This window comes from Agelaius phoeniceus, chromosome 4 (genome assembly GCF_051311805.1).
Source record: "Agelaius phoeniceus isolate bAgePho1 chromosome 4, bAgePho1.hap1, whole genome shotgun sequence".
In the NCBI taxonomy this organism is placed as follows: domain Eukaryota; kingdom Metazoa; phylum Chordata; class Aves; order Passeriformes; family Icteridae; genus Agelaius; species Agelaius phoeniceus.
This window is the reverse complement of record NC_135268.1, coordinates 13,924,908-13,951,965: the sequence shown is the minus strand read 5'-3', so window position 1 is coordinate 13,951,965 and position 27,058 is coordinate 13,924,908. Positions and strand designations below refer to the sequence as shown.

The window sequence follows — 27,058 nt, the reverse complement described above, 5'->3', positions numbered from 1 at the left end:
GGGGAAGTAAAGAAGCTTAAAGCATTAAGTGATTTATTTCTTATGAATTACCTCTTTACGTCTTGTCTTGCTTCAGCTATTAATACTTCATTGTGTCCATGTAAGGCTTAAAAATGCCACTGACAATGACACAGTTTCATCCCAAGCCAAAATATAAGAAATCCAGTAATTTAAGGGAGGTCTTGGTGCTGCTTTAAAGCAGAGCTGGTTGGTAGGACTAGAGCCTGTCCCCAGCTGAGGACTGCTCACTTCTGCAGGCTGTGTGGTTGCTCAAAGTGCTGCCTGGCCCTTGACACCCTCCCCCAGACTCCCATCTTCCTGCAGGCTGATCATCAGCTATTCCAGTAACTCCTGCAGGCACTCCAGGAGCCTATTTCACATCCCCTGCCTGGCTCCAAGGATGGCAGCAGGTGGATATTGCCCACGGGTGAACAGGGTTTCAGAGGCAGCGGAACGTCGCCAGCAGCTGGAAGCTGAAGGCAACAAGCCCGATCAAAGGAGCTGCTGTTACCTGAGGCCATCCCAGAGCTGCGCCTCCGGAGAGACACTGTGTGTTTGCCGCGCTCACAGCATTCCTCGGGATGCTGGGGACTGTGTGTGTGGGGCTTGGGGGGCTGCCCCAGCACCTGGGCCCCCGGCTCTTGGGGGTGGAAACTGGGAGCCAAGGCAGCACAGGAGGGAGGGACACAGTATTCACCATCCCAGTGCACAGGGGAAGGGGAGGCACTACCATCATCCTGCTGGGGACGTGCCCAGAAAGAGAGAATTGAGAAATGTCAAACAGAATGAGCCAGCTGAAACAGGAAGCCTCCAGAACACCTTCACCCAGTTTTGTATTCTTTTTCTTAAATAAAAATGCTCTGCTGGCCCGAGGCTCCACAGTATGTGTGTTGCATTGGTGAGCAGCACCCTAATCTCAGCCCTCAGATGGGATGAGCAGAGACTCCACATGAGACAAGGCTACAGTCCCAGCATCAGTCATGTGCAACCCTGTTCCAGAGCCCCAGTTCAGGGATGTGCAGGCTCAGGACACCAACAGAGGCATTTGGACACCACATGCCTTGTTTATCACAATTCTGGCAGAAGTGCTCCTGCTCCACGTGGGTAGGAGACCGAGGAATGTCTTGGAGGAGGTGGAGGGGTTCAGGGAGTCCCCAAGCCCCTTTGCTCCTTACCACTATCTCTGTCTCATTGCAGTTATTTTCCTGCTCATGGTCACACACACAAAGCATAAGCAGGGGTTACCAGAGAGACTCCTTGCCCCACAGGCCATGCACATAGGATGAGGATAGCTTCAGGGAGGAATTTTTGCCAGCATCTATCTTTTTGCTGTTGTTACAGGTTGGCATCTCCACAGAGCAGTGAGAGGGAGCCAAGTTTATTACTAACCAAGTTTATAATTTACAACCTGCGCAACTGAAGGCTGAAAACACAGCAATTTTGCAGGGTAATTCTGGGAAGTAACCATCCTGCAGCACCAATTATTAAAACCACTTGCACACAATAAAGCTATAAAGATTAAAAATATAGCACACTTGTCATTAACTATGGATGAAGTAATGTAATATGTATTATAGAGCAGCGCAGGGCCAGCCGCGCACTATGGCACAGCTCTGCTGAGGAGCCCAAACCCCAGTCCCAGACCAGCACGCGTTTTGTCAGAGCCCAGGAACAAGTTTGTCATGCAAAATAAACACAGATGTTCCAGCAGTGACTGCAGCTCCCAGGCAGGGCCAGGCAAAGCAAGGGCGTTGGGAAGCAGGGCTCTGGGTGCTGTGCTGCTGCTCTGCACACACCATGGCATCCGCTGCACTGTGCGTCACGCAGAGGGCGCATCCTGCTCTGGGGCCTCATCTGCTCTGCTCTTCACTCTATTTGTCCCTGGATATTCTGTCCTGAAACACACCCACATTGGCTCACCATACTCTTGGGCCTGGCATGCCTCAGTGACAGGCGCTCCATGCGTGCCTCAATGTTTCCAAAAGGCCTCAATTTATCAGCATCTCAGGCACCACTCTGCTGTGTCACTGCAATTGTTTCCTTAATCCCCTCACTCTGTTCCCCACAGAAACAAATAATTTTCTCTCCTTTCACACACAGGAACATGCCTCAGTTCTTCTAAGTACAGCATGCAGGTTGCTGGAACGTTCTGCCAGTACACACACACACACACATACACACACACAGAGCTGCACAAGCACATGCACACACACTATGGCACCTCTCAACTTTACACCTTGTTTTACTATTTTCCTAGAGAAAAATATACTTAGTATTTCCTGGTAGAGAAAATATTTATGTTGGCTAGATCGAAGATCAGCTGAAGCCATAGGGGGAAAAAAGAAAAAAGGCCTGATTTCTGCTAGAGGACGAACAAGGTGATTCCCCTACACAGACCCACATAGGGGAAATAAAACACCAACCACAGAGGTGACTACCCTAAACCAAGCAACAGCTGGAATTTCCAGCATATTCAATTGTGAACTTGACTGTAAATTTGCATGAAATCAGCCACAGATGAGGGAAGGAGAAACACAGGTCATGAGTAATGTCAAAATCATAACAGGGTGTGTGACATGCAGGACACTTGTGAAGATTTATTCAAAATATGCTGGAAGGTTAAATTTATGAAGTAAATTACTGACAGTGCATTCTTCTCCCAGCCCCACTCCAAGCCATGAGCCTGAGACACTGGATAATGCATTTCCAGTACCTCTGAGCTGGGCACAGATAATCCATTCCCAGAATCCCAGTTCATTTGGCACTGCAGACCTTGCTGGGTGTCATTAAGTGTCGTGCTTGTCCCTGGGCACCACAGGAGAGGACATTTATTGGTGTGAGGCAGAGGCAGGGCACAGTTCCAATCTGCCCCAGCTTCACACAACCTGTGCGCACCTGGCACTGCAGCCCACGAGGGGTGGGAGGAAGGGTGCACAGCAGGGGAAAACACTCATGGCAAGTGTGAAAGCAGCACCAACACAGGAAGGAGGCACCAGCATGGCTGGGGCTTTTGTCACACTGATCTAAGATGGTCTTTGTGATGTTCTGGCCTTTGTGGCAAGGAGAATCCCACATGGGACTGGGCTTGGCAGAGCTGTGACACACAGGTGCCTGAGTTAAGTACAGACTCGGGGCTGCCTGTGGCCTCTCCTCTCACTTCACTAAGGCCCTGCCATCCAATCCCTACTGTTCCCAAATACCTGTAACTTCCAACCAAAACCATGTCCTGGCTATGCTCTGCATGTGCCAGCACAGGTACTACGCTCCACCAGGCTGGATTCTCAGCTGAGAATTCTCAGTTAATCAGCTCAACTCTGTCAAGCAGTTTTACAGCAGCTGCCAATGTGGTTTCTTGGTTTTGTTATAATCCTACAGATGTGTGCCCTGGACTGGTTCCTGCTGGTCCCTGTAGCTCTGCAGTGGCCCCTGAAAAGAGAAAAGGCCAGAGCCAGGTCCCTGGGCACGTCTGTAGTGAGCACCTGTCTGACCCATGTGAGGCCACACCGGAGGATCTCACCTTGCCTGCTCCTGAGGAAAGCGAGCCAGAGACCAAGCATTGATCCTGATTCCAGGAGGCACAAGATTGCTTCCATTTTCTCCTCACAGAGAAATCTGCAACCAGCAGCTTGATTTTGAGCCAGAGCCATACATATGGATGAAATGGGGTCACCTCTCATTCCCAGGAATTCAACAGTCATGCCCAGATGTTTCAGCTGGACTGATCCCATTGATCCCAGCATGTGCTGTACTGGTGAGGGTGGAACTGGATCTCTTAAACCACAGAAGAAACAAAAAGGGTACAGGAAAAAAAATCCCAAACAAACAAACAAACAAAAAAAAAAAAAAAAAATGGGGCTGGAACAGTATTTCTGGTCTTTTCTGGCACCGTCAAGCAGAGAAATCTGGAACCCACAGTGTTAACAAGTGTAAGCTGCTTCGACAAGGGAATATATACTGTTAAATCTTGGGAGTTATTTAAAATGCCAGTGAGTATAATAGCAGTGCTCTGAAATAACCATTTCATCTGCCTACATTACTCTAAAATTAATGAATAATGAAGCGATGCCCTTCACATTCTCTTCCCTTTCCATTCCAAGATATATTGATCAGATGACATTTATTTAAGTTTGGGATAATGTATTAATTTCAAGATAATTATTCAATATACTTTTGTCACTGTTGATATGCTTCAATGTCATACAGGGGCCAGGGGATGAATAAACTGTTATCTGACATTGCTGGACAGGGTGCTAGGAATAAATGCAATCTTTCTCCTTGAGAATCACTGCCTTAGTTTTCCCTTTTCTTTTCCCCCCTTGGTGGGGAGGAAAGGCGTTCTGATGGAGCGGAGCCAGGCAAGATGGATACGGGGGGTGGAGGGAGAGGGAGCACTGTGGGCTGAACTGCTCTTTCCTTGTCACCAGGGTCAGCCTGACGCTCAGCAGAGCTGACAGAGCCCATCCTTAGTGGATGCCACTGCAATATTAACACTCATTTGGAACAGATGTGGCTAAAAGCATGAAACATTGAACAAACAGCTGCCACGGATCCAGTGCCATTGCAGGAGCACTTATGGTCCATTGATGCTGCGTTCGCAGGCCAGGAGGGCAGCCCTGCTCCCCTCAGCGCTGTGGCTCCTGTGGCCCACCTGGCCCTGCCCTCCTCCCACACACCAGGAGCACTTGCCTCTGGATTTATTCCCACATAGAAAAGGTAACTTTTTTCCTTTTTTTAATCTCCAGTCTTTATATGCCCCTCCACATATCACGCACGAGACAAGCAGCCAAAGGGGACAGTAAAACCTCAAACGCCCCAGCTCAGCTTGGGAGAGCTCCCCTGTAAATCTGCTGTCCGCATGGGCTGATTTCAGGGGCAACGGAGAGCCCAGGTCTCAGCCCAGAGGCACAGAGCACACAAACATGAAACCTGCCCACACAGATCTCTGCAGAGAAAAGGAAACACAGCAAGCAAGGCATGAGCCAGGCTGTTCCCTTGGATTTCAGCTGAACGCTAACATTTGACCCAGCCAGACCATCGGCACATTTCTAGAGCCCAAAGCTGAGTACAGCAGTGATGGAGCTCTCAGGCAATATCCAACAGCAACTCATGACATCAGCCTGGGGACAGAGTTGGACACACAGCTGGAGCTCACCTGCCATGAGAGGGGCCGGGGACAACACGGAACTAGAGCCCACCAACCAGGGATCCATCGGGCTGCTCTGACTCTTGGGCAGCTTCTTACATAGCCACCATTTTGGCATCTGAGGGGTTTCTAAACCATTCCCTTTAAGGCAGCCACTCTTTGCCTTTTACTGGCCTAAGCTCTCCTACCAAAATAATGTCAGGTAGTAAAAGGAAGTCGAACCTGCTGAGGTAAACACCGTTGATTTACTATTAATAACCATAAAGTACCATTAACCAGAAGTCCTCTTTGAATAGGAAAAGGAGTATATGGTTCTGCTCTGTTTAAAAACTAATTCCTGAATAGGGTCAACAGCAAGGGGCACAAAAAGAGCAAGAGATGTGGGCGTATCTGTACCTTTAGTGGTATTGCAGATAGAACATCTCACCAAGAGGGCAGATAACACAAGGACATGGAGAGACAGGACCCCAACCACTGTCACCTCTTCATTCCATACCCTCCACCTTGGATGTGGGTCACCAGCACACCAACTGTGCCCTTACTGAATGGCATATGGTACCCCAAGCCATGCACAAAGGATACTTCCAGTACCTGCAGATCTCCAACAGCTTACCTGAGATACATTTGCCATTGTAACTATTTTACAGCTAAGCCAGCTGCCCTATTTCACCTCAGCACCAGGATCTTCTATCTAGGTTTTCCAAAAGCACAGCAGCCCCTGGGACTTTTAAGCCTCCAGACATAGGCAGGCACAGGACTCAGGTTCCTGATGCCATGCAACCTCTTCCACCAGTAGAGAAACTCACTGGCTCTGCAGTCTGTGCTGCGGCCAGCTGACAGGGACTCCCAGCTTCCTCTTGCTTGTCCCAGTTTTCCAAAGGCCCCTCCAGCTAGCTGAACCTCATTGAATGGCCCTTTAATACCTGCAATTGTCTAAGCCACAAGGGTAACAGAAAACCCAACCCAAATCAGTGAAGGGAGGACCAATACTCAGGGGAAAATCCTGTGTTCTCAGCTAAGTGAGGTATCCTGAGAGCATTGTGGCACAGAGGTTACACTGACACATCAAAGAGCATCTCCTCCCTCAGCACCAGCTACAGGTACTACAGCAGCATAATGAAGTGCCACTGCCATCATTAGTGACATGACAGACTGCCCTCCATTAATGTACCTGATGGTCAGGCCAGCCCTCTGCTCCTGTCCTTCCACCTCTCAAGTGTGTTCCTGATCCCTGGACTTCAGGAGGCACAGTCCATAAATCACAGTTCCAGCAGCTCCTCCTCAAAGGGAGCAAATCCCATGTTCAACGTCCCTTTGGAAGAGATGCTCAGAAATTATTTTGGGAGATATTTGCAAAACGCCTGTGTGACTTAGGCAGCCAGTGAGAGGTGTATTTACAATTCACAAAAAGCTTTTGCACATGTCATTATGGATATATATGGCTAATTAACAATGCATTGGACAGCCACAGGAACACATCATTCACAAACCATTCTGAAGAAAAGGCCAGGAAGCTTGCATCCAATTTCTGCTGTACTTCAACAGGAAACAGAAAGCTTCTCCTTAAAGACTCCTGCAGATGCTGCTGGGCTTGTTTCTGGTTTCCAGGACCCCAGTGACACTGCACAAAGGCAGCAGTCCAAGCAGCCCCATGCCACTCTCCATGTCTGCCTTCCCCATCAAGCTCACATGAATTCCATGCCTCCTGCCCTAATGCTGTGGGAGTGCAGCCCAGCACTGGCCTGTCCTGCACTGCAACAGGGACACTCTGGAGCACAAGACTTTGGTTTAGTGATGGAGGCCCACCTTCCGGCAACAAGTTCTCCACTATAGCTCTCCTTTCTTCTCCTCAAATCCCACAGGGAACTTGTACCAACTTTTTCACTTGTCTTCAAGTAAACAAGTGGATTTTTCCACACATTCCTTTGCAGTGACAAAACAATGGAAATGCCACACAAGCACAGCAACAGCCCCTAAGCCTGCATTCAAGAACATGGCTTTCATGTTTACTTCTTCCAAGGGTTTATCTTAAGCCTCTGAAGGAAGGAAAGAAAAGCTGCATGATAAGGCAGGTTATTCTGATTGTATCTGAGTTGTTCTCTTACACCTGAAAAGACACTCAGATCCCCTGGCAGCAGGACTTGTAGCTGCAGAGAAACACCTTGTCATGTGCAGCCCAGTGCTCTGGCCTGCCACTGGCAGTGCAGTGCCAGTGACCAAAGCAGAGCAGCAGGGCTCAGTAAGTCCTAACCGAACCAGTCCCTCCCCTCTCAACATTCCCAGCAGCAGCCTCCTGCACTCGCCCTGCCTCAGCAACCCCAACACTTAGTAAAAATGTGGACCCAAGGCCATAGATAAAGAGCAGAGATTCCCAGAAGGGTACATGGAAACTCATCAGGAGCCTGCCAGCTCCCACACTCACTGGCGGGCACAGAAGCGGCTGCACTTCCATTGTGAACTGAGGCTACATCAAAGAGAATCCCCCAGCAAAAGGTCAGTGACTAATCCACCGAGCTGTGGCACAGTGTATCACTCACTCTGCCTTGGAATGACACATGGAGACAAAGGGGAAAAAGAGACAGAAAATCTATCCTGGTAGAAATAACACCTCTGGCTACTGGCTATGCAAAGTGCATTTCTGAAAGTCTCAAATAATTCACAAATTATTGAGATAAGCAGGGGAGGCAGCGAAAGCTGAGCCACTGTGAGGGTGAAACAGACAGGTGAGAGAAAAGCACCACATATCTATATTCAGTCACTGGCAGTTTCACAGCGATGTCCAACTCCCCTTTAATGGGAAATACTGAGCAGGATGGAAAACATGGACAAAGCGTGAGGGCACAAATGTTAACAGGTCATCAACCCTGCAGATGCTCTCTGGACTCCCAGCCTGTCCAGCCCCTGTCTCTGCCGACCAGAACCTGAGTAAACACCTACTTTACCTAACTGCAGGAAATCCATCTGGCACTTTCTGCTCAGGAAGTGGTACTGGAAATCGTAGACGAGCTCCATGCTCCCACTGCAGAGCACAGAGCCCAGCTCACAGCCTTGGGGCAGCCTGACCAACCTGTGGGCATGCTTGGCTCCTCTAGCCTTCATCAGGAGTTCATTACATTCTAATCTACTCTAGAAGCAAGCCCTGCATGCTTTGAACATGTTTCAGACCAAACACAAATATCCAAGCCAGAGCAATTTGCCTCTCTTTGCTGTCACCAGGCTCCCTGGCAGAGCTGCTGTAGCACCCAGGCTTCACCTGCCCTATGAGTTCAAACGCTGCAGTAACAACTGATGCCTATTCCACTGCAGCATATTCCACACACAGGGCAAGAAAACGAGGGAATATTTAACCAGTGCTCCTCCTCTGCCTCACAATTGGATGTGTCATTTATTAAATTGTGTGTGTTTTCCAGCTCTGCAGCTCCTTTCTGAAAGGCCATCACACAGTCCCCATTTCCACTGCAAATTGCTTCATAAATGTGAAGTTAAAGGATAACATTACATTTCCCATTGCAATTAGGCAGGGCTCCTGACAGACAGGGATAATGTGTTCCACATACAGGTTGTTACTTACTAGAGAGGAAGCTGGCAAGGTCTGTGCTTTCACAAGCCATTGGATACCAAAAAACTCAAATGCTGGAGGCCCTGGTGTGTCCCTGTTTCTCCCACAGACCCAGGGAGGGACTCCTCTGAAGGGACTGGCCCCATTGCAACTCTGCACGGCAGCAAATCCTCATCCTAGCCCCCACCAAAGCCTCACATCCTTGTTCACAACTCACCAGGAGAAGGGAAAGTATCCGAGTCCAGCACACGCTGACAGGTAAGTTTCTAGGTGAGCTAACCCTGATTAGATCTGACTGAGGTCCAACTTCATTTCTCAACCAGGCTGTGATCTTTATTTACCTGGATGCTCTGCTGCTGCTGTCAGGTGGAATAACTCTGCACTGGGCTTCTCTAACTCACCAGCAGAGGAATAATTGAAGGGGAGGTTTGCTGGGACCTGATGAAGCAGTCACGATGCACAGCTCCATCCCCTGGCCTTTACCTCCATGCTTCCTAAAACAGCCTTTAGCCAGTGTCTATGCACAGACAGAAGGGTGAAGGAGGTTTCAGATTTAACAGCACCCCACCAGCAGACTCCTTTTGGGGGTCAACAGGAACTACTGACAAAAATGTGGCTCACCCCTGTGCACCACGTGCTCATGCAGCTCCTGCTCCTGTCACAAGCAAGGATGATGTCAGGCTCATCCAGCACGGGAGGCTGCCACCAAAGGCAAGGGAACAGCCATCCTCTCTTCTGTAGGAATGGCAAATCTCCCCAGCCACGGGGCGCTCCAGCAGTGTTTACAGCTGGTACAGCTCCAGCATTCACGACATTAAGGACATTACTTGGCCCCATCAGGCACTGCTACAGCAATAACAAAACAGTGAGTCAGAGGAACACAGGCAACATGTGCTCCACACTACCTGTCTGGTTCTGCTCAAGATAGGATTACAAATTATGTAAGTCATCTGCAGGACGAAAAGCAACCAAAATTATTTTTGTGGAGAAGAGAGGCAGAGGAGGAACTGAAATGTTAATACCTAACATTTAGGAACCATTGTTTTCCTTCCAGCCATTTTTATAGATCAGATCCCTTCTCAGCCCTACCAGCCTGCATTTAGTTTGTGAAATAAAAGGAAATCTCACAAGTTATGGTGCTAATTTAGTTATTATTAATTATTGCTACTGTTCAGAATAAGCAAAATGTGGTAAGAAGAGTTCAAGTGCTGCCTGAGCACAGGTGAAGTCAAAGCAACAATCAAGAGATTAGGTGCTTGCCAAAATAATCTGTGCAGGTTGCAGGGATGAATTAAATGATCCTCAGTATGAAGGAAGGAGATTGAGGTTGGGCTTTCTTTTGCGTTTTTAAGGCCCCCATTAGTAAACAAAGCTACTAGGCCCTATGGAAAGACCATCTGGCTGCCTGTGGGTGTTTGATAAATCTGCCCTGTGCAGAAAGGTGCACAGTCCTGTGGAAAAGGGGCCTTTTCTGTTGAGCCAGGCATGGGGAGCAGGAGCAGTGCCAGGTGGGCACATCTGTGTGGGACACATGATCAACTGGCTGCTCTAGTGTGTGACTCCTCATAAAATCCAGTGCTGGAACAGCTCACACTGCTCCCACCTCCACCCATCTCTTCTGCATCTCATTGGCATTTGAGAACATTAATTGACTCATTATTTAAATTCTTGTTCAAGGGAGGAAGCTGATTAAGGCAGGCAGATGCAGGATCTCCAGACGGCGTTGTTGTCCCGGCAGTTTACCCGAGTTATTACAATGCTTAGGAGGTAATAGGCAGGAGAACAGGGAATGAGGCCTGGGAAGGGGGGTCTTCGCAGGATGGGCTTTAACGCACAGTGACACAGCCCCAGCCCTGCCCAGGCTCCAGCAGAACAGCTCAGACATCTCAAACCCAACCCAGCAGCAAGGGCTGGTTCAAGACACCCCATCTGCCTGCACAGCAGCTTTGCACAGCCAGGGAGAGGAGGAGGAGGAGCCCTTCCCTGCCCAGCTTTGGTGTAGTGGTCTTGACTGTGCTGAGAGCCTCACTGCTGGTCCCTTGACTTTCAGAGGCACAAACACCAACCTGAAGCAGGAAAATATCCCTCATGGAAGTCTACTAGGAGTGACAAAGCAGACAATAAAAAAATGGCTCCTTTGGTGCTGTTATGATCTGTCACATAAATACAAAATTAAGGATTTGTTAAAAGGCAGATTACATAAATATATACTAAGGTTCTTCTAAAAATGCAGATAATTCACACACTGGAACCAAACAGCTCCTCTGAAGCTATTCAGAAACAGACATGAACACTTGGAAGTGTCCCCATTACCAACTCTGAAGTCCTGCAGCTTCTCCCACAGTGACTTCTACAACGCCTGTAAATGTACCTGTGTGGAGGGCAGGTACTTCTGGAGTCTGCTTACTTAGCAAACTGCTCCTCCATAACTTACAAGGAGAATGGGCCAATTCTATCAAAAGGTGGCATTAAAAAAAAGACAAGCTAACAATTGCTCTCAAATCCAGACTGCACGTGGAGCCATTTCAGAACCTGATGGGTGCACTGAATTTCCATGGAAACTCAGCCACCCAAAATGTACACACACTTGTGAAGCCAGAAGTAGTCAGAATTTGCCAAGGTAGATTTTGCCCAGCAGAAGGGAGTTAAGCACTGAAAAAAATTACTGTTTTTTCCCTCCCTAGCATGGCCCAGACACTACACTAACCCAAAGGTTAATCTCTATCCACACCAGCAGCTCAGTTTCTCTCCCTGAGACCGATCCTGGCTCTCAATGTTCCCCAGCACTGTGAGGGATGCCAACTGGACGTGTGCTGGTACCAGTGTGGAAAACAGTGCCAGCAACACTCCTCCAGAGAATCACAGCCCAGGGAACTCTTCTCAAAGAATCCCTTTTCCACTGTACTTAGAAGAATGTTTAGATGCCTGAGGAGAGCTTTGAGAGAGATAGAGCAGGTTTTCAGAGGAAACAAAAGCCAAAATTGCAATTGAAGAGCTAGATCAGATTTCACTGCTGCCCTAGCAGAGTAACTCTCTTGACAACATATATACAGGACAGCTTAAAAAGTGTGACATGTGTGCCCTGGAAAAGGGGACAGGCAGACAGCCTGATGTGCTAAGAAATGAGAAACCTACCTGAAACTGCACAATATTTTGGAGGTGCTCAGTTTGAAGTACCTGTCACTGTTTACAGCTTGAGACTGACACCACACCCCACCCTGTTCCATTGCTGACATCTTCACAGCCTCTTTTCCACATCTCCCCTGCTCAGTGGCCAACCCACAGCCTGCCCCAAAATGGTGGTGACTGACCCACTGCCTGCTGAGGGCCAGAAAATGGTGGTGACTGACCCACCGCTTAACCCAAAATGGCTGTGACTGACCCCACAGCCTGCCAAGAACTACAAAATGGTGGCTGCTGACCCACAGACTGCTGAGGGCCACAAAATGGCAGTGACCGACCCACAGACTGCTGAGGGCCACAAATTGCCAGTGACTGACCCACTCTGCTAAGGGCCCCAAAATGGCGGTGACTGACCCATGTCCTTACACAAAATGGTAGTGACTGAGCCACAGCCTGCTGAGAGCCCCAAAATAGATGGATCTCTGTGTGTGTATAAGAGGCAGACAAAAGTCAAAGATTTGATTCTCCCAGACAGAGAGGGAGAAAAAAATTAAGTTTCTGTTTACAGGGTTTCAGTAAATTTCATCAGGTATCCAAACACTTCTTCCTGTAAAAGCTGATACCTGTGCATTGAATAAACACTGCAACCAGCAACTCCTATGACTATGAGACACAGCACTTGGCGTGTCCACTTGGCCTCAGCTTTTGGAAAGGCTGTTTGCAGGACTCCTCCAGCCCTGCCCAGCTTTGCCAGGTCTGCTGTGCTGACACTGATGCAGGGGCTGTGGGAATGGGAACAGCTCTGGGAGAGCAGGAGCAGCAGGAGTTAAGCACAAGTAGTGCTTTAGGGAGAATAAAAGCTGCTGTAAGAGGAAAGCTGGCTGCCTGACAAACACGTTCCAGCAAATATCATTATCTTTAAGGTCTGTTGCTTTACCAGTCAGTGGTAGCTGATAACAACAGACACGATGAGAGTGAGTGGCTGAGGACAGAATATTCCCTGTAAAAGCCCTGATTTACTTGCTCTCTCACAATGATGAGCTGAATGCCCAACCCATGTGTCGGTGCCACAAGAATGGGAAAGCAGACACTGCCTGCCCAAATGCCCCTCTGTGGGGGCACAGGGGGACTAGGCCAGCTCCCCACCCCTGGCTTTACCCCCCCATTTGAAGCTCAGTGCAGAGGAGCAGGAGCTGCCAGCTCCCTGTTCTGTCCGGGGCTGGTGCTGATGAGCTAGGCAAAGGCTTCCCAGGCCTGGTGCCAGGCAAACCGGTCCCTCCTGGCAGCGCCAGACCGGAGCCCTGGAGGCAGGAACAGAGAGCACGGCATAGTGGCACTTGCCAGCTCACAGGCAAAACTAAGGAGAAAAACAACCACTTGCTTCAATCCACAACAAAAAATAGATTGTGCCATTCAAAATGTGACAGAAATAAGAAAATGCAGAAGAAAATAATCTTATAATTTCCTATTTTTTGTCCAGTCATACCCTGGTCGATTCTTCTAAAAAGACTTCACAGAAAGAAAAAAAAAAGAAAACCCATCAACCCAAACCTTCTCCAACTCATTGTCAGAATTATTTAGACCCAGAGGAAAAGTCTGTTGTTAAGAACATAAAGCAAGGTAAATCCAGGTAAATGAGTGCTGGGATAAAGTCTGCACAGTCTTGGGGGAATCTCTTCCTTTTAATTTGCCAAGACTGTGTCAGGGAAGCTCAAGGAGCAGCCGAGATCCCCAGGCCTGCTTAGGCCAGTGAAGTACATGTGCCTTAGGTATTGCTGCCCTTTCTGCAGAGTGTACCCTGAACTACACTGCTTCTGTTTGTGGGGAACAACCAGCTGACAGCAATATCTGGGCCCCCTGCTTCTGCTGGGGAAAGACATTTCCTTCAAGTGCTCCTTTACTGATAAAGGCAGACATTGACCTTTAATTACTGCTTTGGACTGCCAGTGTCCAGAGCCTAGGACTCATTCTTTCTTCTCCACAGAGCTGGTGATATTAGTGTAGGTTTTCCTTCTGTTTTCAATTCTTTGTCCATGACAGATTTCACAGCAGGAAACAGTTCTGTGGCATATGGCCACTAAATTACTGAAACTTCAGAAACTTCTGTCCATGAGTTAATTTTAAAACTGAAGAAACATAATTTTTTTTTTAAACACTTCACTAGACCACATAAAACCCTTCCCTCTTTCCCTAGCCTTGGATACACTCTCTCCTAAGTTGCAGAACCAGCCCTGCCATGGCTGTCCCTGTACAAGGGTGTGAAGCATATATAGTTGGCATAAAGTTCTGTAGATGCATCAGGACTAGGGAGGAACTGCGAAAAAAGGGGAAAACATCAAAAAAGGAAACTCACAGAATTACCAATCCAAACCCAGAGAGTCACTGGAAAATCAGACAAATTAAAGCCACACATGCTTTGGGCATCTCCGGGTCTCCCTTTGCCCTGTGCCAGGATAGATTCTTCTCATGTCAGCCCGAACACGTTCCTTCTGGAGTGCATGAGACAGCTCTGTGGAACCATGTGGTACAAGTAAATTGCATCTTCAGGCTCTAGCCAAAATACTGTGAAAGATAAGCTGTCTTGGGTTTGGGTTTTTTTAACTTGACAAAGGAGGAACTGGGCAAACCTAATGATTTCAATGAAGGAGTTTGGGTAGGATTTCTTGTGAGGATACGCCACCAGCAAGACAAAGCTTGCAGGTGCAGGGGTGGTGAAAACAGGCAAACACAGCAGCCCTGCCCAGGCTGAGTACCTGGGGCTTAAACTGGGCAGAGCCAAGAGCCCTTCCTTCCCAGCCCAGCTCAGCAAACCACGACGGCAACACAAGAACTGTGAGCCCAGATGAAACCATCCTAAAGCCCCAGCAGAACCTCTCTGCAACCCAGGGAGCTCTTCTGCAAACCAGGAGGCTAATGCTGCTCCCAACATCCTGATTGGATCTGGCATGGCCAAGGTTTCTCAGTGAGAAAATGTACAGCTCCCTAATGCTGTTGACAGAAAGCCACACTCAGACCTTTTCAGAGGCTCTCAGGAGTTATTATCACAGATTAACTATGGCGGGAGCAAAAAGGTTTAAAGTCTTGTTTAGAGTTAGCCCGTGGCTCCAAATTAGCAACTTCTCTCTGAAATGATCAATTGAGTCACAGGCGTTAATGAGTCAGGCTTAGCCAGGAGGGGTGAGGAAGGAGGGAGAAAGATCTAGAGCCACGGCTTTGCAAAAAGGCAGTATGAAAATCTCAGTAATTTCTGAAGTCAAACTGTGTTTTAATCAATGCCTCCCAAATCAGATGAAGAAGCTACACTGTGACTTTCCCAGCTGTAAAAAATGGAAGTCTGGTTTCACATTTGCATGATTTTGAAGGTCAAATGCCTGCTATCCAAGTCTTACTGATCCATATGGACTAGAAATGCCACAATATGCAATCATCATGAAGGCAGATTGTCTCCTGTAAATCTGTCCTTTTTGTAACACATTCCAAATGTACCGTATTGGATGGATTATAAATCCATTCAGGAACCGCAGACACTGCTGTAAGGAGCGGCACCGGTTTGTGGGAGGGATATGCGGGATGTGGTGTGTGCGTGGCTCTGGGAGCGGCAGGGACAGATGGCCCAGGCCTGCCCTCCCCAGAGTCAGCAGGAGCGCTGCCATCCCCTGCACACGACGGAAGACTGCATTTGGGCAGAAAGGGGCCTTTATTAGCACAGGGCTGAGTCAGTCTGCATCTAGGAATGAAAAACATTGGAAAAACAGGCAGGCAGGGCTGTGGGAGCCATCCCCTGAAGGGAGCAGGCTGCTATTTGTCTCCCAGCTCCTCACTGAACGGTCTGGATGGTGCACAGGGCTAGGGAGCAGACGGCTACAATACTCTGCTCCTCCATTCCTCAGACATGGGAAAGCACAGGAATGCTGCTTCACATGAAACCAATAGCCATTACTCCCAAGTTAGGGACTTCAGAACAACATCCATTTTCCTCGAAGGGAAGGGCTGGGTGGTCCCTGCTCTTTCCCGCAGCCTCTGAGCACATGGCGCTTCCCTCTCTCCATTTTAACAGATCCCTTTACACGTTGCCATTTTTTCTTCCAGCACATGCAATTGAAAAGAGACATATGGAGACCAGCATGCAAACCCTGCAAACATTTCAGCTTTGCTTCAAAACTAATGCTAATCCATTTTTTTTAACTGCTTTTCTTCCCCCCACTTCTGCTACCTCTGGAGCGAGTTCTCAAGAATCCAGGGGGTAGTTTAAGCCAACACAGCAATTCTCAGCAAGTAGCAGTGTGCCTACCCACCAAATATTCTTCCTCTTGTCTTATTTTTAAAACACGTGGAGACACAGGGTCACCCACAGCATTCCCACAAGAGCCTGGGAGCTGCTGGCATGGAGAGCTGGGAGCTGCACGTCTGGGAAACCACATCCTGACAGCAATCCACCCAGAGCTGTATCACACACCAGGTCCCCTCTTTTTTCCCAGTGTCAAGGAAAAGCCCCTGCTGCAAAATCCTGCTGCAAGGCTGTGCTGAGCATTACCTGGGAATGAGGCAGGCACGAGCTGAACAGACCTTTACAACAGAATGTGCATCTGCCAAGACAGAAATACCCGGCGAGCTTCTGGTGCTGGCAGCGTGTCAGGCGTGCAAGCTGTCTGCGCAGCGGCTCCTGACGGGCCTCCCGGGCTCCGAGTGCAGGTCCACGCTGGCCACGGAGCCCACGGACCACATGCTCCCTATCCCGCCACCCGAGCATGCACTGGATCGGCAGGGCTCCGGGCAAGAGGAACCCTTCCAGGGCTTTCTGTGCAAACGCTCTGCAGCAGGCACAGAGCTGCTTTTCCCCCTCTCACTCTCTTTTTGTTCAGTTGCCTGGCATCCGCTAACCCACAAGCTGCTGTTTCCCTTTCCAAAGAAGCTCTGATGGGTGGAGGGCCAGGAAAAATTAGCCCAACTGATGAATGCAATCTCGACAGAAAATATGTTTTTTATCAGAGACCACATGTTGCCAACAGCAATTAAAGTAAAACTGGGAGATTTCATGGGATATAAGCCTGCATAAAAACCCCCTGGACCTGCTGATCAGGTGTCTGTCTGCTCAAGAGGATTACTCGGGTGCCCCAGAGCCTGCTGCCACTGGGAAGGGCAGACAGGGCCTGGGGAGGGTGCCAAGAATGCCCAGAGCAGCACGTGTGCTCACTGGGAGCCTGCTGCCCACCCGGTGCTGCAGCTGGGAGAGTGCTCCCAGGCCTCAGAGGGAAGCACTTGGAATGCCAGCCATGGCACAGCAAAACCTGTCTCCAAGGTATATTTTACTTACTGGCCTTGCCTACAGCCCAAGGAACAAGAACAAGTGACCAGAGAGAATCAGAGCTCCAGCTGATGAGGACTTCCCCTCATTAGTGCCATTTGCACTATCTATGTCACATTCCTGAACTGACAGAGGCTCGGCCTGTCAGCCATGAGAGGAGCTGAAAAAATCACCACAACTGGCAAAGGAATAATGGGAGTAAATAGCTCCTACATCCATCTGAGTGTGTGCAGCATGTGCAGCAGGCAAGCCCTGCGAGACCTTGGTGGCTGGATCCAGAGAAGAGAGAGCAGTGTGGATAACAAAGGATAAGGGGGTGATGCAGTGGGCAAACAACAAGGAAAAGGGGTAGGGCAGGAGCAGGTAAGGATCACTGAGCACTTTCCTGGAAAGCTGAAACCAAGAGGATTTATTTTTTGAATGGATGAACCAGGGGAGGGCAGCTCCTGGGACCTAACTACTAAAATACATTTATAAACCTCTGTATAAATAGTTATCATCATGCCATAACCAACCACTTAAACCCCACAGATCTGCTTGGGGTACATCATCACACCGAAGCCCAGAGCTCTCTATTTCCATGAGTCAGGTGTTTTACTTCTGGGCCAGAAGACTTTTAGATAAGAAAAACAAAGCAGGATTTTAGGACTATCCTGGGATCAAAGGGAAGAAAGTTCATCAGTCCCAGGATTTCAGCCTAGACTGACTGTAGTAAGATTCTACAGTGACCATCAGCACCCACCAGAGAAGCCAGAAAACTTTATTCCTTAGACTGGTATATGAGATAACATGATGAATTTATGTCACTCTGCATACATGCAGAACTAACTACACTCCTGTACACACAGATCGACCCAAATTCAGCCAGCCAGGGTGACAGCCAGCTCAGGTGTCTTGGACAAAGACATCTGGGAAGGTTTCTACAGCAGCACATCCCACAGGGCTGCAGCAAAGGGCTACAGGGACATGTCCTTGGTGCAGACCCAACCCCAAAACCCTGCAAAGCCACTATTCCTGAAAACCAGCACCTCTCCCAGTGTCAGCACTGCTTCCACCTCACAGTGTCCTCTTGTTGTCACTTATCAATTAGCGGAACACTTATTTAAAGGATAAATACCATTAAAAAGCTGCTGTACATTCAACTGCAGTGTGGCTGTGTGAGACCCAGGCCAGGGCTGTCACCAGAGCACCTGTCAGGCTCCTCCACAGGCAGAACCACCGGAACAAGGAATCCAGGAGGCCCCACACCTTTCAGAGCACAGCTGGATATTAACATACGACAAAAAAATGCCCACATTGCTGCCTATGAGCTCTGATAATCTGTGACCAGTGGTGTCACAAGAGATGATTTCAGCACTGCTGGCACGATCTGCTCTCCCAGGCGTGGGGTTGGAACCTGTGCCACAAACCGGCGACGCTCTCACGGCCACGCTCGTCCCCACCAACAGTGACACCAAGTGACATCTGCATTTGGCCCATAATCAGGGCAGTTCACCTGACACAGGGTGGCCCAATTACTGCTAAAGACCTTGTCTCTCTGATCTGGAGACGGTCCTGGATCCCAATACAGCTCCCATTTAAGACTATTACAGAGGAATCAATCACCTGTCCAGAGGGAGCAGCACAGCGAGCTTGGCTGTCAGGAGAGGCTGCTCCTTGTGAGCAGTGCATCAGGCTCTGCCTGGAGAGTGGAAGTGACAAAGAGCCAGGCTCAGCAGCCAGCAGTGACCTCCAGCAAGAGCAGCGGCAGCAGCCAAGTCGGGGAGGCAGCAAGGGTGCCACAGGGGGTGCCAGGAGAAGCCCAGGAGCACACAAAGCCTGCTCCTCCTGCCTGTGTGCAGTGAGTGCCATGCTGTCCTGGCCAGTCTGGGCCACAGGGGGAAGGGGCACCAAGTGCCATCCTGCTTCAGAAGTTCACTTCTGCATCTGTCCAGGGGAAATACAGCTACAGAGAACCATCTCCCTTTGACCCTCGGTACCACCAGGTTCTGGACAGGAAGTGACTGTGTTTGCAAATAAACAGCACAATTTTGTCAGGTGCGTGGGCCATTTGCTCTGTAACACGCAAAGGCAGGGAGAGGAGGTTCTGGTTTATGTAAGATACCTGCCTTGCTCCCCATAAAACAGCCAGCCCCATGTGAACACAGGGCACCAACTGCACTGGCTTGTGTTCATGGAGAAAACAGAGAGCAAAAGGGTTAAACAAAATCTCTGTATGGTCAGATCTAATTTAGCATCCTGATGCTGATCTAGAAGGGCAACTGCAAAGTAAATTAATAGCATTTCTGAAAAAACCAAACAAACCACCATTTAGGGGTTGTCCATAGGGATGGAAACAGGGTACCAATAGTCTGATGGAGATATCAAAATGATTACCCATAAAATGCTCATTTCTGACATGCCTGTAAAAGACATTTATTCAGAAAAACCCAGGGAAGGGACACAGAGATGAGCACCAAACAGCAGCAGTGGATCAAACCACTTCCTTTGATTCTAATAAGTCAGAAGTTCAGTCCTGATGAGTGTTACACAACCCTCAGGAACCCCAACATCTAGGAAAAAAAAAAAAACAGGAGAGACACAAACCCAACATCCTCCGCCTCTGATGGAGCCAGAGTCCCCCAGGTCTGTGACCCTCAGATGCATCCATGAATCCTAGAAGCTCATTATAGCCGAGGATGACACAGTGCCATGCAGCAAGGACAAACTGCAGAATGAAGTCCACCCTCCATGGCAGGAATAATTCCTTGCACTAGAATTCAATTCAGCTCTTCCTAACATAATGGGAGCCAGTGTGGGAATTAAAGGGGGCCAAGCTGGGAGGAAATGTAGTGTCTTTGCTGTTAATTGGGGGACAGTGAAACTACTGGCACATGTAAGACAGGGACAGCAATGTGCTGCTCCTCCCTGTAACTCAGGGTTAGATATTTATTTTCCTGGAAAGACCTCTAAGGAGCTGGGGATGTTACATGCTACTCTTCATTCTCCACATGCTCCCGTAGCCTTTTCCCAGGCCTGGCCGGCCATCCAGTGCAGTGTGACACCACTCCTCACCACAGGGCTCCTGGGGGAAAGAATTAGGAATACAATGAAATCCTGGAGGCAAATCTTTTCTGGGAGCTAAGTTGTGGCTCCACTGTGAGGGATGCAGTGCCCAGCAGGCTGGACCAGCAGCACTGACATCAATGCAGCCAGGCAGATCTGTATATGAAAACAATTTGGGTTACATTTTATTCATAACCTTCAAACACCTTGTAGTGAAGACATTTTTAAAAGGAGAGAAGCCATGTGGAAGCAGCCTCCCTCCACAACAGAAGCCATGACATTAGTCCAAAGAGCAATATCTGGTGCACACAAAGAAATGCTCCTGAAGAAATTAATTTGGAATACCCTTGGTCACGTCCTAAACTACAGCTGCGGATAGGGTGAGTCTCTGAGAAAAACCAGACAGAATCCATACCAGCACAGCCGCCAGCAAGGGCAGACAAGTCTTCATGGCCTTAAACCCCTTATTTGCCAGAGTATTTCCTTTTTTGTCCAGCTAAGTACCTTATTCTCATTAAATCTCTATTTCACATGCTGAAATCTTAGCTGCCTGGACTACTAAATTCCATCTGATGCTTCCCGTGAAGTTTGTCAGTGCTCTGCTTTGAGCTCAGTCCCATTCAAGCACAAGCGATAACAGTCTGCATCTTCCCGAGGAGCTGGGGCTTGCTGCGTTACCATGGCAGTGCCAGGCTTGTGTCAGAGCTGGGGGTGGTTTGTGCTTGCCTGGATGCAAAGTACTGTCAGAACACCAGGGGTTAGCAACCAGGGCCCATGGAAAAGGCCACGGTGACAGTCCAGGCACGAGAGCAGTGACTCTATGGTTTATGATGACAAGACTCTGCCTCTCTGCCTCTCACACCCCCAGGGGACCCGGGTTCTGCTGGACAGAGCTTGGCAGAGCCCTTTTCCAAGCTAAGTCATCCCTGCCTGGTACCAAGCTATGCACCCACTGTGAGACATCCTGGGACAAAGACTGAGAAAATGTATCAGAATTAATGTAATTACCTGTGAAAATTGTAACTGACATCTAATTAATTTTTTATCTGCTCAAGGGCTGGCTGAACACAACAGGCCACCACCATCTAATGGTCTGATTCCACTACATCCAGCCATGGAAAATTGGGAAAAAATCCAGGGATGACTTAGAACGCAACCAGCCTTCCCTCATTCCCTTCTCACCTGGGCAACCCAGCATGGAGCAGGCCAGAGCTATGGTCACAATAAGGGAAGGAACAGGAACCAAGACCTTTGTCACAGCATATGCCGCAGTCGGGATGGCCATCATAAACACTGTCACCATAGGATCTCAGAAAGCTTCAACCCATACAGAATAACATCATGTCGCTTCAGAAGGCTGCAGTCATCTATCCTCCTTGTTCTTTAGCCCCACTTTTTATACCCTCATGTTCATGCACTGCATCTATGCACCCTCTGTTCCCTGTGGTGATTGGTCAGTGCTCCTGGGCACTCCATGGCTTGTTACCTTCAACAAGGTTCACCTGCTGCTCACAGCTGGAGCCCATTGGGGATGAGGCTCAGCAGCAGCCCCACTCCCAATTCCACAACCTGTGTGCCTACAGACCTTCACCAAGCAGGACCCTGTTGTCAGATGGTGCCAGGTCTCTGCTGTTCCCAGGACAAATGTCCCTTTGCACTCTCCAGCATTTCAGATCACTTCCCATACACAGACATGCATGGGAATTGATACCTGTGTCCCTGAACAGCCACAGAATGGATCCTCTTACATGGATATTTGTGGACACTTCCTTACAGAGGCTGTGATGGAATTACAGGTGCTGTGGGCACCTGCAGCACTCCATCCCTGAGGTCCTGGACACCTCCTGTGTCCCTCAAAGCTCCAACCACAGGACACAGTAGGGAAACGCAGGGAGCTTACCATGGTACTCCATGATGCCTTGTGCTGGAGCTGCTCAAGAATGGACCGGGAGTTATTTCTGTTTAAGCCATAGGTATTTTCAGGGACTTCCAGTTGCTGCAGGACACCTGATCCCCACTCTGACAATTCAGCCCCTTTCCCTGCAGGAATAAAATCTGAAACCCAATCCAATGTGGTGAGAACCCAAAATCTGCCTATGGCACAGAGATATTGCTAGGCTCTGTCCTGGGCCTCTTAACACACAATCTATATCCACTTCCCAGAAGATCCTAGACAACTTGGAACAATGATTCCAGGCTGCTCTGGCTCCATGGGAGTCATTGGCAGATCTAGGTGTTCTCAGGTATTAAGGAAGCACTCCATAGGTAGAGACTGGAGCCAGGAATGCCCGTGGTGTCTGGCATGCTGTGGGTGCTCTGGTAGCCTCTGCCCATCCCTATACAGCCCAACTCCAATTACAACCTCATTTCACTTAACAGGGCCTTGATGGCAATTTCATTACTCAAAAAGTCACATTTATTAGTCCATTGTAATGTGTTGTGATTGTAACTCTAATGCTAATAGGAAGAAGTTTAACCTCATTCCATTTTCCATACAGTTAAAAACCTGGTTACAATGGTCATAAATCAGGGTTTCAAATGTCATAAAAGCAGAGTTGCAGCTCTGCACTACGCGCATCTTTTTTTAATCTTTGCATTTCATATTAATCTCAGATCCAGTCTTTCACAACTCCACTTACAACCCACATTTTATTTAGATTATCATTATGATAGCAGAAAAAAATCCTCACCCTGCATATAATTTGCATGATTTAGGTAGACTGTGTTTTCAATTACATTAATAACCTAAAATGAGGCAGACTGATTAGAACCCTTTCTCTCACTTAGAACGAATATTTTCATTAGTGATGTCTTTGGAGATGCCCCTCCTTCCTCAATATTCCACACACACAGACCATGATGGATACTGTAAAGGAAACACTCCCTAACTTTGGTGCCAAGGGATCCTGCTCTTCATGGGAAGCCAGAGACAGAATGGCATGACCCTACAGAAAGACCCTGCATCTAGGCAGAACTCCTTACTCATCTCTTCCATTCAAGGGCACATCATTTTAATTTTTTCCTCAACTACTATTTTCAGAGATGCTTCTTAGAAAATAACTAGTTTTGTCCTAAAGGCATTTCAATACAATCACAGAAGGTGTGGATCCAGAGTGCCTTGGGCTGGCTTCCTTGCTGGTAACCCACAGATTTTAACAACAAGGAACATGTACTAATCACGCCAAAAAGTTGAGGTTTGAGCTGAGACAAGAAGAACCTCAGCTTCATTCTACAGAGGAATGATGGCCCTGGAGGTTGTGCCTCACTGATCTTACAGCCTTGATACTAAGTTTATCTACCACTGCATGAATGACAGCCATAATGCCATGCCATGCCAAGAAAAAAAGAAAGAAAGAATGACAGAAAGAAAGAAGGGATTGTCTCTGTAACCTTTTCAGTTTGATCTTCACGATCTCAGGTGAGCTGGAAGGTAGAAAAAATGGCACATAGTAAGCACTTGTTAATCACAATATTCTTTTTCCATCAGCTCAAAGCCTCTGCAATGCTCGGAGGCGGACACCAAGAGGAGTGTTTCAGTCCTTCGTTCCCAAAGCCCGAGCCACCACAGCTCTAAGTAGTGACTACTCAGAGTCCCCACTGCCAGAGGTGAAAGCAGAAGGAAGGAAATGCTGCTATTGGAGACCATAGCAGGAGAGAGAAGATGGGCCCATTCTCCTGCTGGAGCCACCCTGCAGGCTGTTAATTTGGGTTACAGACAGAAATGGATATGCATTTTGCATCTCGGGCAAGGTTTTCCTTTAAAAAGGCTCCCCTTGCACACCTGGAGATGGACTGACAGACCTGTCACAGCCAGGCTCCCTTGCACACCCAGAGAAGGGCTGACAGGGCTGTCAGAGCCAGAGGTGCAATGCTGTGCTCTGCTCCCAGCCACTCCAGCTGCCGTGGGGCAGTGGTCAGACCCAGAGGCCCAAATGGATCTGCTGGAACCTGAGGGGATGAGCCTGCAGAGTCACATCTTGTTCCTGGTACTGCCACTGCCAACAAAACCATCTCTGCCTTTTCATGCTGCCCAGGGAGGGCAATACGCTCTTTAAATATTTTAAGTCCAGGGGCAGTGGGGAGGGACAGCCAGGAAGGGAAAGCACCTCAACCCACTGCCTTGTCAAATGCGGATGCTGGCACGCTCCCACAAAATGCCTGACGGGTCCGAGCCTGAGGCAAAAAGCTCTGCCCAGCCCCCATGGCAGCTGTTTATCTGCTCCATAGATGTGGGAGGACTGCTATTCCTGCCTCCACAACCCTCCACTCCATTGCCAAGGGGAGCCTTAGCTGGGAATTGGACTCTAAAACGCATGCAGCACAAGCCCAGCGGCATCTGTCTGTGCTCTGGAAAGAGACTTCTGAGAGCAGGGATCTCCCAGCCCTCCTGTCCCACTCAGACACTTGTTCCCTTTCTGCATCCCTCCCTCCAGCTCTCCTGGGATCCATCCTGCACAGGCAGGGACATTGCAACGGGGATGGAGAAACAGAGACCTTTTATGAACAAATTCTGTTCCCTCTCCCCAGCCCTGGTCCCTCCTCATGAGTTTTCAACCAAGGGAACAGCAGCACCTGCTTTCAGAACAGCCTGACTTTGCTCTGTCTCAGGGTTTACCCAATGCCTTGGACCATCTCTTACTTACAGACCTGAAGTGTTACCCAGACAAATAAAACAAGGAACCTCCTTCCCTAAACCAAATTTCTCCCTGTAGCTTCAGCTTAGAGGGCTTTCACTGCCTGCTCTTGCCTGTGTTCTCCTTCAAAATCCCACCCAGCCCCAGCACTGCACAGGCCAGGCCTGTCCCTCAGCTCCTTCCACCTGCCACTCTTCCTCCCAGGCTTTAAGTCTCCCTCCTGACAGGGAAACCAGTCTGGCTCTCTAGTGAAGGGTATCTCAGCTCTTCTCAAAGGTTCCCTCACACCCTCCAGCACAGAGGTAGAGTGGAGCATATAATCCCAGCTGTACAGAAACAGTTCTGAAACACCCTCTGACAGTGGGCACCTCCAACAGATTTGTTGGGTTTGTGACAATCCTGCAAACAAATACTGCGGTGTGTGGAATAAAATGCCAACAGCCAACGAACTGTTCTCTGTTTCTGCTGACTAAACATCTTCTCCTGCATCAGGCAGAGCAGACCTGGGAAATGTGCTGAGCTATCAGCCTACAGAAACTTCTGAGATGACAAACCAGAGATGCTGATTCCTTCCCACAGCTGACATGACTCCAGGGACACCACAGGGCCATGAAATGGCCTAACAGAGCTGTCCCTACCAAGATGCCACTGGTACCATTCCTCACAGGCACTATACAGAAAAGGAAATGTCAAAACTATTTATTTAGAAGGAATTTTATCCTGCTCTGAAAGCACCTTCACCCCAACAGGCACAGCACAGAGCAGGGTGACCATCATGGGTCAGTGTTTGAGCTTAAACTTAATCAACTGCTTCCACCTAGGTTGTAGATCAACAGTCTTAAAAATCCTTCTCTCATATAATGTGATGGGGAGGTAAGGGGGAAAAAAGCAAATACTCACTGGGGACTGCTGGACACGTGGTGCCATCAGCAGAGAGCCCCCTCACTTCTGCCAGCCCACCAGCGCAGCCCAGCCCTTCCCTTCCCTGCTCACACACACTCACATGGATCCAGATGCATGACGCTGTCATTCCTAATTGTTCTCAAACCAACCATAATATCAGATGATATCAGAACACAAGGGCTTGGAGGATTTCAACCCACTCAGCAGAAAAACGGGTGTCCAAATGCTGTGTCCTTACACATATTTCACACCTTGGACTATCACAGCTGCCTTCAACATTTCCTGTCCTTGGTAAGTCTTGGGCTTTGCTTATTTTCATCTCCCAGTTCCACTCTCATTTGCATTTCCACAGTGGCTACTCCTTACTAGCAACATCAGAGGTACTGAAGAGCAGGAACCCAAGTTCAGCACACCTTGAGTCAGACACCAGTGACAAGTCAGGCAGAAATAAGCAGCCAGCAAGAGACATCCTCTTCACATACGCTTGCCAGTGAGCCTGGCCAGGTTCTAATTCCACAGAGGGTACAGGCACTGGGCACAATGCTTGGGGTTACAAGGACTGTGCCCCAAAGCAGCTGTTCCAGCCCTCTGGCACAGCTTGTGCCTGGCACATTTGAGAGATGCCCTGACACTCTGCTGTTTACCACCATAGACAGACAGGGTGCAGACACCAGTGCTTTCTTCCCCCATTTCCTTCCCAACACAAATGGTGTCTGTGACATACAGGATTATGAGGGAACAAGGAGCCGGAGAGCAATGAATGGTCAACCGATGGAGAGTTCTCTCCAGCCAATGTCACCGAGTTAAACACATCCCTACAACCCCACCCCTGACTTCTGAGACTCAGCTGCCCCGGTGAACACCCAGCTGTCAGTGTTCATGTTAATTGCCATGCACATCTCCAGCCTTTGCTCAAAGTTCTGTAATGAAGAGACTGAATTTTTGACAAAATCATAAAATCACATCCAGACCCTTTCCCTGGAGCCAGAAATCCCCCCTTTTGGTTGCCATATGATGGCTCTCACTCTGAGATCAGACATGATATTTAGGACGCCTGCACATAGGCCTGCATAAAACAAAGGAAAATAAAACCCAAAGAAATAAACTTTTAAAGCATCATGGAGGAAACAGCTCCAGCAAACATTCCCAGCATGTGGGCTGGGAATGTCAGTTCAGGAACACTTGCTGGGTTATCCAGACACAACTCATTCAGCTACTCAGCTGCTTATTGACATGAGTCCTTTCTTTACACAAGAAGGAAGAGCTGCTACCACTTACACTCTGCTGCCCTAGCCCAGGATGTGGAGAGCCCATAAGGTTTGTATCTGACTGCTTTTGTTACAGTC

The 27,058-nt window shown here is 48.7% G+C and overlaps 1 long non-coding RNA gene across 5 annotated transcripts in view; it reads right to left on the bottom strand.

Annotated features, from left to right (window-relative positions):
• Window positions 1-27,058, bottom strand: part of LOC143693929 (uncharacterized) — a 107,932-nt gene that overhangs the window by 62,670 nt on the left and 18,204 nt on the right. For 4 of the 5 annotated variants that reach the window (XR_013181984.1, XR_013181986.1, XR_013181985.1 and 1 more), the window contains exon 1: window positions 16,360-16,709. The exons of the other annotated variant lie outside the window; for it this stretch is intronic. This is a non-coding gene — a long non-coding RNA (uncharacterized LOC143693929). Of the gene's footprint in view, window positions 1-16,359; window positions 16,710-27,058 lie in introns of those variants that run through there. 5 annotated transcript variants of the gene reach the window in all.